The following is an 11,769-nucleotide window of genomic DNA, read 5'->3' on the forward strand; positions in this document are numbered from 1 at the left end:
CCGCCCCCCCCACCGATGTTTCTAGCAGCAATGTCCACAATAGCCAAACTGTGGAAGGAGCCTCGGTGTCCATCGAAAGATGAATGGATAAAGAAGATGTGGTTTATGTATACAATGGAATATTACTCAGCCATTAGAAATGACAAATACCCACCATTTGCTTCAATGTGGATGGAACTGGAGAGTATTATGCTGAGTGAAATGAGTCAATCGGAGAAGGACAAACATTATATGTTCTCATTCATTTGGGGAATATAAATAATAGTGAAAGGGAATAGAATGGAAGGGAGAAGAAATGGGTAGGAAATATCAGAAAGGGAGACAGAACATAAAGACTCCTAACTCTGGGAAATGAACTAGGGGTGGTGGAAGGGGAGGAGGGCGAGGGGTGGGGGTGAACGGGTGATGGGCATTGAGGGGGGCACTTGACGGGATGAGCACTGGGTGTTATTCTGTATGTTGGCAAATTGAACACCAATAAAAAAATAAATTTATTATTAAAAAAAACCTTGTCATCAAAATTCAAATCATGGTTCATTTATCTGTTCAGATTACAAACACATATACATTAAATAACCAGTAGATCCACAGTAAGCCCATGAGTAATTCATTTTTATCGACACTTGCTTTCAAAGAAACTGGAATCCTCTATAAACCTGCCTATCATACAGATGTTTGTAAAAGTAACTAAATATATGTCATTCTATCTAGTTACTAATGTTCTGATATTTTGAGGGCTGGTTTAATGGCAAATAAAAGAAATAATGAGTTTAAAAGTTTGCAAATAACCAGAGGCAATGATTCCACATTCTAATGAGATAGGAATACATTTTAAATAATTCATATACATTTTTAAATGATCTACAGATAATGCCACATTACTTTGAAGTTTCTTTTTTTTAAGATTTTATTTATTTATTCATGAGAGACACACACAGAGAGAGAGAGAGAGAGAGAGAGAGAGAGAGAGAGAGAGGCAGAGACACAGGCAGAGGGAGAAGCAGGTTCCATGCAGGGAGCCTGATGTGGGACTCGATCCCGGGTCTCCAGGATCAGGCTCTGGTCCAAACTGCTGAGCCACCCAGGAATCCCGACTCTGAAGTTTCTAGAATCTATATACAAAATTGACTGAACTAAGTATCCAAAGCAATGAAGAAAATACAATTAAATACAAGAATCACAGAGTTCACAAAATAAAAACCAGTGATCTTAAATAACTATGCATTATATTTGACAACCTGGATTAAAATTGACAAATTTCTTTTTTTTTTAAAACACAGCTTACTAAAATTGACATAGGAAGAAATAAAATTCTTGGCCTTTATTAAAAATAAATTATTTTGTGATGAATCAGAGACTTAAGAGCATTGGTTGAAATTCTATACACATTCATAAAAAATTTTAGCCAATCATAAACAAGGAAACTTATCCAATCTGATAAAAGTGGAGGTCAAATGACAGAATTGCTCATGAGGGACTTAGACTCAAGTCATAAGTGGAACCCAGAAGAGTGGGGGACTGTTTTCTCCTCCTGGCATTGTGTGGACTGAGAGTTTGGCCGCCTGGAGGTAGCAGCCTGTCTGGGAATGGTCATGATGCTCTGACCATCAACAGTGAGGAGGCTCTGACAAGCAGTTTCCCAGACACTGGGCATGAAAAAAATAGGCATCTGAGCAGGACAAGGAGAACTGTTAGGCACCTCCAGAAGGAGGCTATGACTAGCAGACACACAAAAAGTGCTTCTAGAATACTAGAATCCCTGTCATGGTCTGGGTGTTGGTTAAAGAGATGTGTTCACTTTGTGAAAGTCAACTCAGCTACACCTTTTTTAACATGTACACTTTTTATCTCTGTATATTATACTTCCATGAAAAAGGCTTAATAAATATTTAACGTGTTCAGCCCTGATGTGTCCAGCACTTGGGAGTTATAAAGATCTCAGTGACTTGGCCTCTTCCCCTTAAGGCTCAAGGGACTCAGAATCTAGTGGGGAAACGTGTAGAGAGCCACAACATCAAAGTGTGAGAAGCACTATGATGGTGGTGGCTGCAAGGGGGTTGGGGGAAACAAAGGAGCCCAAATTCTGCTGTGGTGGTGTGTGAGGTTTTAAGCTGGGGTTTGACAGGCAGGTAGGGGCCTTTCCCCTGAGTGAGCATATGCTGAGAGTGGGGGGGGGGGGGGGGGAGGAAGAGTGTTGGGAGGGAGAACATTGCAGACCAATGGAAGAGAAGATAAAAATTGTCCATCTCCAATCTCCTCAAGTCCACAGCCATAGGATGAAAAATGTCCCTAAAAGCAAAACATTCTGAGTAGCAATACAGGCTTTTGACAGCCACTAGACATATAAGATTTATTGAGAACAGAGATGGGAGATGGAGAAGAGATCCTGGACTTTAACAACCTAAGTCAGCAATGCACAGTTCTTCTCAGGGTCCGCTGTACTGGATGTTTATAGGTGAGTTCCTTTCTTTTTCATTCAAAATGAAAACAGCTTTATTGAGCACCACAATAATTTATGTTCTTACAACCTCAATTACCTTCCAGAGCTGTGAGCTAAAAAAATATCCATGGGAAAAACTGGCACGGCATTTTAGCCACTAAAACATTCATATCTACACATATTGAGAAACATCATCACATAGGCAACTTGAAACTAATTTTTACCAAATTTACTAATGCCTTAATTATAAAAGTAGTATGCAATTATTGTTGAAAACTCAAATAATTCAGAAATATGTAAGGTAAATAGTGTCAGGTCCTCTCCATCTTATCCTCAAAAGATAAGAGTTTGGTCTTTGTCCTTCCAGACTTTTTAATGTAATTTAATTTTTTAATAGAGACATATGACATATTCTGGTCAATAAATGTTGTATTTTTTTGTATTTTTAATTAATAACTTACCTTCAAGATATTTCCATGTCAGTACATACAATATCTGTGTAGTATTTCATTATTTAGATAAGCCATAATTGATCTGATTACCCTCTGATGGACATTTAGATTATTTTTAATTTTTTGCTACCACCAATAACATGCACAGAACATCCTGTGAAAAATTCTCCTGATTTATCTTAATATTCTGATCCTTCTGAGCATGTCTGGAAGGGAGAGACCAAGAAATCTCCCAGTGAAGAGCTCAGTCCAAGCAGAAGACAATCTGAGAGCCCCTATTTATGGTGTTAAGATAATGGGCTAGAGTCGGAAGGGACAAATGATTGTGAATACAGGATGTTGTGTCGCTTGAAGTGATTCTCACCAGCCCCAAACATTCATACATCCCCTAAACTCTCTAGGGACAGTAAGAGCACACAGTAGCACAGGGAGGTTCTACAATACTGGAGCCCGGGGCATTCTGGGCAATGGGAAGCATGCTCTAAAACACTGTGGGATGCTGCTGCAGGGAAGTAGAGGCAAGGACCACAGGAATTATCCCTGCAAGCTCAAAGAAATAGTGAAGAATCTTAGCAGCAGACTGGGGATCCACAATTGAGGTAGGAACAGAACCAGGGAAATGACTGTGGACACCAGTCTGGGTCTGCATATGTGGCCAACAGGAAACCCTGGCTGCCAATTTAGTGGGTTACTTCAAAAAATAATACTGGATACTTAAATTACTTTTGTGTTCAATACAGCTTATAATGTGTTTAGTGTGCATTAACTGGAGCATACTGTCACATGTTGAAAATAATAATAGTGTGAAGGCAAATATGAGAAAGCCCCAATGGAATTATTGGAATGTCACTTCTTAAATGCAAACACACATAAGCACAAAGATTTTTTAAAAAGAAAAAATGGCATACTTAGCATTACTAAAGAGTAATATTAAAATGAGATTTCAAAGCAAGCTAGTCAGAGCTTGAAATGACAAAGTGGGTCACCTTCTCTACCCACAGCCAAAATGCATGGCTGTTCCCTGCTGCAGAGGTTCCTATGCTGCATGACTCAGCTGGGTAACTTAAAGCAAAGAACAAACATTGCAGATATTTCTGCTAGAAAAATTTCAACCCCCACCCCCGAGATCACTATCTTGTGTGGATCTGCAGATTTAAAAACCAGAATACTGGCACAGAGTCTAAAATACATCACTAGTGTTCCTGGTGTTCCTACAAAGAAGTTTAAAGCTGCAGTCTCTCAGCAATCCCAGGAGCAGTGACAGGGAGGGAAGGTCCACGGAAATGGCCCAAGAGTAGGAGAACTAACCCTAGTTCTTTCAAAGCTCCCGATCTAGACCACACTGGATGGCTGTAATCAGGTGTAGGCCATCATGGTATACTGGAAAAGACATTGATCTTGGTTCAGTCAATTATAAGCCATGTAATGGAAAGTCACAAGTTCTCTGAGTAATGAAAGGCCTAGTGTCATTATAAAGACTATATAATAAGCTACATGCACACGCTATGTACAAACATGCATAGGTTCCCAGGATTCGCCAATAACTGACAAAAGGAAAATGTGGGGCCCCTTAGCTCAAAAAATGTCAAGATGTGAGGGCAGGGCATAAACCAAACACGAGGTCTTTCTTCTAAACGTCAGGACCGGTGAGGCCGTGCACATCGAAGGCCCATGAACCAGCCCTCAGTGTTATCATCCCACAGATTGGTGTTCCTTGAGAACAGGACCTCTGTGACTACACAGCTCAATCTCCAGAGTACCTTGCATTTGACAAATATTCAGGAAACATTTGACTACTTACAGGACTGCATTATAATGAAAAGGAAGCAGGGTGTCTTATATTAAGGAAGGAATCCCTTCATGTTATAAAACAAATACTGAAAAAAAAAAGAAAAAAAAATAAAACAAATACTGATTAAAGAGAAAAGACATCTTTTACAGTACAGTGCCTGCAAAGCAACACGTTAGGAATGTTATGTTTTCTCTATTTCTCTATTACCCTTTTCACATAATCTTAAAAGTAGATATAAAAATCATCTTTCTACAGCTGAAGAAATTAAGACTCTAAGAGATTAAGAAACTTGCCCATGGTTACACCATTTTTCTCAAACAGCTCATCCATCTGATGAAATTTACTGAGCTCTTACTATGCTCCAAGTACTGTTTTAGGCACTAGGGATAAACAGCAAGAGAAAACAATAACCTATCTCTAATTCTGTCCTTGGCCTCTTGGAGTATTAGTTCAGTCAGGATAGAAAGATAGAAATGAAACAATCTTACTTTTTAAAAAAATGGTAAAATGAGCTTTAAAAACAGAGTTTCCACATTCAGCAAATGAAAATACAGGATGCCTGGATAAATTTAAATTTCATACAAACAACAAATAACATTTTAATATAAGTATGTCCCATGTAATATATGAGACATACATAGATTATGAAATGTTTTATTAACCTGAATTCAAGTTTATGGAGTATCCCATTTTTCTCCAACAGCCTCATTTATAAAGAAAAGAACACTGTGAGAAAAGAAAGAATTTTCACCTCAGAGGGTTGGGAAGCTGCCCCAGAAAGGGAAGATGAGCGAAGGACAAAGAGCATCGGGAGTTAATACGGTGGTGGTAGGGTGAAGCGGGTGATGAGGTTGCTGTAGCAGGACAGGGCTGATGTTTGAAGGTTGCTAGGATGGGAACGGTTTGGAGGTTAAACAAAATGAAGCTACAGAAGTGAGCAGGGGCCAGACCATTCAGAGCTCTGAAGGCCATGCTAAGGTTTTCAGCCTTTCTGCTGCCAGAGCAACGTGTTGTAAATGCTGCTCCTTCTGCCTATGCCCTTCCTTCTGTGATACCATCTCCATAACTGTCTCCACAGGGTTCTTTCCAACCACCTATCTCACTCACTCGGCCCCCTGACTCCTACCACAGAACTTAGTCGTCGTTATGTCTGTCTTGCCAGTTGGAAGATGACTTCTCTGAGAGCTTCAAGTAGAGACTCAATAAATAGTGAAGAGAGCAACACAGCCTAGAGAGCTCATGTGTTCTGGGTCCCTGTCACGCTTCAAGTGCTAGTTCAAGTACTCTTGCAAGTGTAGACCACTAATGATGACATATAACTTACTTGGCAGAGCTTGATAAACAGCATATTCTGGGCTCACCCATGGAACTACTCATTTAGAATACCTAGCGTGAAGCTCAGACATCTCTATTTGAATAAGCTCCCCAGGAAAGTATGATACACAGGACTACTAAGAACCATCCAAGGATTCGGCTATACTAAGAGTCTAATTCATAATATTTTCAAAGAATAACAAATAACAAGAAAAAGCACTTTGTCTAATTAGTCATAAATCTCACTGTGCTCTTGTGTTATAAGAGGGCCCAAGTGCTATGAGAAGACTAAAGCCCATTAATGTAGTTCTTAGTTTCCAGCCTTAATCATTTGCAGTACATACTGGGCACAGGAAATGATATAACAGCCATGGTGTATACTGGGTGCTCAACAGAAAGCATTCAAAATTTGTCAGGTTGAGGCACCCGTCTGGCTCAGTCAGTAGACCATGCAACTCTTGATCTTGGGGTTGTAAGTCTGAGCCCCACATTGGATATAGAGATTACTTAAAAATAACATCTTATAAGGGACACCTGGGTGGTTCAGTGGCTGAGCGTCCGCCTTCAGCTCAGGGTATGATCCCGGGGTCCTGGGACTGAGTCCTGCATAGGGCTCCCCACAGGGACCCTGCTTCTCCCTCTGCCTGTGTCTCTGCCCCTCTCTCTGTGTCTCTCATGAATAAGTAAGTAAAATATTTTAAAAATGACAACTTATAAAATAAAATAGTCATGTTAAATTCATCTGCATATCTATTTTAACTGAGATTAGCAAACTGAGATTATTATTTTTCAAATTTGGTCTTTTAAAAATGTTTCAATCCATAATCATAATGACATAATACAAAATCTAACAGATCTATTATTCTACAAAAACAGAGCCCATAGTTCCATGTATAATTACAAAATGAGTTAATAAAAAACACTTCTTATATTCTACCTATCAGCAAAGTTCAAATTTAAAATATAACCCATCAATGAATAAAGAAGATGTAGTATATATACAATGGAATATTATGCAGCCATAAAAAGAATAAAATCTTGCCATCTGCAACAACGTGGGTGGAGCTAGAGTATATAATGCTAAGTTAAATAAGTCAGTCAGAGAAAGATAAATATCATATGATTTCACTCATATGTGGAATTTAAGAAACAAAACGAATAAAGAAAAAAAGAGACAAAAAGTGGACTCTTGAATTTACAGAGTTTAATTTGAATTTACAGTCTAGTTTGTCTAGAACAAACTAGTGGTTACCAGAGGACAGGCGGGTGGAAGGTGAGTGAAAGGTGATGGAGACAAAGAGCACACTTATCATGAGGAGACTGAGTAACGTATAGAACTGTTGAATCACTATATTGTACACCTGAAGCTAATATACCTTGAATATGAACTATACTGGAATTATAATTTTAAAAAATAAAATTAAATATAGCTCATCATATATTCCTGTATTTCATGGAGGGAACGAATATTAGAACCAGAAGGTACCAAACCATCCAGTCCATTGCCCTCCCTTTATTTCATCTGGTTCAATTCTTCCCACCAGGGGAACCCATGATGATACGCAACTAGTACCAAGTGTCCCTAATTACAAGGGGTGTTTGTGATAAAAATAAGTGGTGCCTTTATACACCACTAGGACCATATTTCCAGCAAGAATTAAAATAGTAACTTGACCTCCCACTGTTCTTTCATCTGTGTCAAATAAAGAAAGGAGCTCCAAAATCAATTCACCACAACATTTACACTGGTTGCTCCATAGGGCAGAATTGAAAAAGCAAAGCAAAAGCAAAGGCAATTTGGCAATATTGTGCCAAAACCACACACAGACAGGGGACTGTCTCTCTTAGGTTTACTGCAGACCTGACCTAGATGAGTTCGTGTTAAGTGTGCACAAGGATATACTATTGTGAACCGTGGGTCAGACAAAAGGCACCGCAACACGGAGAAGCAGCACGGCTGCAGGGTAGGCTGTCCCCTGAGACAGCCGCACAGGATTCAAAGGGTGTCCTAACTTTAACCATTCATAGACTACCTGCCACCGTGCAGGAGGAGCGACGCTGAGTGGTAGCAAGGCAGTTTGACAAATCTGCCTTGAGTGGTCCCGTGATATCTGGCACATTATGATACCCTTTGTGGTACTCTCCTTAAGGCTGGAAACTGTACCCTGTTTTCTGAGGCACCCTCCACACTTAAGGAATATGACTGGGTTAATAATGAGAAGAATTTTTACCTAAAAGCTCTGAGGCTAGGCTGCTGCTCGCACCAGAGAAGCAACTTGGACTGTCATCAGGTCATGAAAAATGAATTTGCTTTCTCTACTACATGACCAAAAACACTCAGATGTAATCCAGAGCTTCCCCCGCCCCCCCACCTCCTCCAGACAGCAGCTTAATGGCATCTGATTCTATATAAGGCTGTTAGGAAAAGTCTATTGTCTGCATTTGCTGACATTGAAGGCTAAATTTCATTAAAGGAACAGCACTGGTGTATGTCTCCAGAATTTTTTAAAAGGTAAAACTGTTTTCTTTTTCCCTTAAAGGGACTGTGTTTCATAATCTTTTCCATTCATAGATAATTTGTAGGCACAAAGCTGAGACCATCATCTTTTGTCTTCAAAACAACTTTGTAAACATGAGACTCCTAACTCTGGGACACGAACAAGGGGTGGTGGAAGGAGAGGTGGGCGGGGGCTGGGGGTCACTGGGTGATGGGCACTGAGGGGGGCACTTGGCGGGATGAGCACTGGGTGTTATGCTATATGCTGGCAAATCGAACTCCAATAAAAAATTTAAAAAAAAAACTTTGTAATAAAAACTCGTCTGAGCTCTTTTCCACATTTGCCAAATGTGGGGAATGAACCCCAGAGGGCAAGTCACTAATGCCTGGGCGGGGGGTGAGAATCTTTGTCTCTGGGCTCTCCCATGACTGCCTTCCCTCTGGCCTTCCTGCCTTCCCTCCACCTCCCCCTTCCAATCCTTCCGCCACACATCATGCAGCTTTGGACTCATTCAGCAAAGCCAATGGAGAAGTCTATGCCCGGAGGCTTCCAGAAGGCGGGGTTCCTTCCAAAAACTAACGCGTGGATTGGGCTTTTTATTTTCTACCGGGAAGCGCTCTCAGCACACATTTCGTGGCAGGAGAGAGGCGTGCAGCGCCGGCTCCGCAGGCCCACCTGGCCGCCCCACCTGGCCGCCCCGGGCGGGCCTCCTGGCGAGGAAGGGGCGCCCCGCCGAGTCTCGGGGACCCCAGCCCCGCAGCTTTCACAGCAGACGGGTCCCGGGAGCGAGGCCCTTCGGGGCGTGCCGAGAGAGCTGGCGGCCCGGGAGACCCACGCAGGCTCTGCTCCGGGATAAGACCGGGAATTCGGCTGGAGCCGCCAGCCAGGCGCTCAGGAGGGGGCGCGGCCGAGGCCATCGCGGCGCCCCTGCGGGGGCGGCTGACACGGCGCCCCGCTGCTGCGCACTGCGGAGCACCGCGCGGCCGCCCCCGGACCCCTCCCCGGGCTTCCCCCGGCCTCCCTCGGGCCCCCCCCCGGGCTTCCCCCGGACCGCCGCCCCCCCAGCACCGCGCGGCCGCCCCCGGGCCCCCCCCGCGGAGCACCTCGCTGCCTCCCCCGGACCCCCCTCGGGCTTCCCCCGGACCCCCCCCCGGCCTCCCCCGGGCCCCCCCCCGCGGAGCACCTCGCGGCCTCCCCCGGGCTTCCCCCGGCCCCCCCCCCCCGCGGAGTACCTCGCGGCCTCCCCCGGACCGCCCCCCTCGGCTTCCCCCGGACCTCCGGCCTCCCTCGGGCCCCCCCAACGGCCTCCCCCGGACCCCCCCCGAGAGCACCGCGCGGCCGCCCCCGGACCCCTCCCCGGGCTTCCCCCGGACCCCCCCCCCCCGGCCTGCCCCGGGCCCCCCCCGCGGAGCACCGCGCGGCCGCCCTGGGCCTCCCCGCCACCCGCAGCCCCTGACGCACGCGCGCCCCGACCCCCGCCGCCCCGCCCCGCCCCGCACTCGGGCCCACGCAGCGGTGACGCGAGCGCCCCTCCCGCCGCCGCCCCCCGTGACTCCCCCCCGCGCCGCCCGCGGGCGCCCCAGGTGCCGGGGTTGTGCGCCGGCCGGGGGCACCGCTGCCGAAGTCCGTCAGCGCGCTGCGCATCCCGCAGGACGGCCGCGAGCCGCAGGGCCCAGCCGCAGAGCCCGGGCGGAGCGGGAGCGGCCGACGGCCCCGAGGGACGCGGGGGCGCTCGGCGGGAGGGAGCCCCGGGTCCCGGGGCGGCCCGGCCACGGGACTCCCGGTGCTGTGCTCCGCCCCCGGCCCCGGCCCCGGCCCCGGCCCGCGCACACCCCGGACGCGGCCCCGCGGACGCGCGACGGCCCCTGACCCCGGGGTGTCGGTCGGGCTGGCTGGGCGCGGGGCCGCCCGCCTCTGCTCCCCACCGGCCGCGCGCCCGCAGCGGGATCCAGCCCGGGAGCTGAGCCCGCAGCTGCGGCGCGGACGCCGGTCGCACGCCCGGCGGGGCTGGAGCGGCTCGAAGGGACTCCGGCCCCGGCTCCCGTGCGACCGCGGCCGCCGAGCACCCGGGAGGGCCCCCGGGCCCCGCTCTGCTTCACCCCGACCTCCCGGTCCCGCCCCAGCAAGCGCCCGCGGGCCCCGCCAGGCGCCTGCAGCCGCCTCCTCGGGGCACGCGGGCGAACGTGCGCTCCACGAGGCTGCGGAAGTTCCCGCCGGGCGCCCGGCTCCCGGCTCCCGGCTCCCCGCCCCGCACGGCCGCCGCGGGCCCCACTCACCGCTCCCGCCGCCGGGATCCCGGCCCCGCTCGCTCCCCGGGCCGCCTCCGTCCGCCCCTCTCGCCGGCAGCGCGCGGACTGGCGACTCCGCCGAGCGTGTCAGCGGCGAAGGGAGGGGCGGGAAAGTGCTCGGGCGGGCGCGCCGCGGCCCCCCCGCCCGCTCCCGCCCCCGCCCCCGCCGTGCTGCAGTGCCGGCCGCCGCGGGGCGGGAGTCGGGGCGCCGCGCGGGGGGGCGGGGGGCGGGCCGACGGGCCCGGGGGGGCATGGGGGGCGAGGGGCGGGCCCGGGGGGGTATGGGGGGCGGGGGGGCGAGGGGCGGGCCCGGGGGGTATGGGGGCGGGGGGCGTGGGGGCGGGGACGGGTCCGGGGGCGCATGGCAGGACGGGCCGACGGGCCCGGGGGGGCCGGGAGGGGGGGACTGCAGTCCCCACCAGTGGCCAGGACCCTCGGAAGACTCAGCGGGGGGTTCCTTAACTGGTCCCTAGCTGTAACTCTGCGTGCTCCTGGGGGCGGCGCCCCACCGTGGCCCCGCGACACCACCGGGAGTCCTGCGCGCTGACCTCGCGGTCGCCCGGCACCCAGGTTTGCCCCCTCCGGGCCCGGGCCGACCCGACCCGTTGACGCCAGCGGGCTCCGCGGCGCACCTGGCCGCCGAGCTGACCAGCCACCCCCCTCCCGTCCACACTGGCAGACGAGTCGAGTGGACACGTGGGGAGCAAACTTTGCTGGGCGTCTGAGGGCTCCCTAGGGCCAGGTGCGCCCAGACAGCGGATCCACAGGCGGACAGGGCAGGTGGCTCTTTTAGGGGGAACTATTGAATATCTAAAAAGGGGAGGGAGGCTCCGTGATTTTGTCTCCCCCCTCGAGGCCCCGGCTGAGCTCCCCCAGTGGAGGCGGCTGGCGGCGCCGCCCTCCCCCCCCCCCCCCCCCCCGCGTGCTGCCACCCGGGTGCCGCGAGGAGCCGGCGTCCCCAGGTCGCTCCGAGGCGCCCGCGCGG

General features: G+C 49.5%; 1 protein-coding gene across 1 annotated transcript in view; it reads right to left on the reverse strand.

The window, feature by feature from the left end:
* The window catches only part of SV2C (synaptic vesicle glycoprotein 2C), a 208,219-nt gene extending 197,317 nt beyond the window's left edge, over window positions 1-10,902 (reverse strand). Inside the window, exon 1 of the mRNA XM_038532517.1 lies at window positions 10,773-10,902. The gene's annotated coding sequence lies outside the window, so the exon portion shown is untranslated. The remainder of the gene's footprint in view (window positions 1-10,772) is intronic.
* Window positions 10,903-11,769: the final 867 nt, after the last annotated feature.

This window comes from Canis lupus, chromosome 3 (assembly GCF_011100685.1).
Source record: "Canis lupus familiaris isolate Mischka breed German Shepherd chromosome 3, alternate assembly UU_Cfam_GSD_1.0, whole genome shotgun sequence".
Classification (NCBI taxonomy): Eukaryota; Metazoa; Chordata; class Mammalia; order Carnivora; family Canidae; genus Canis; species Canis lupus.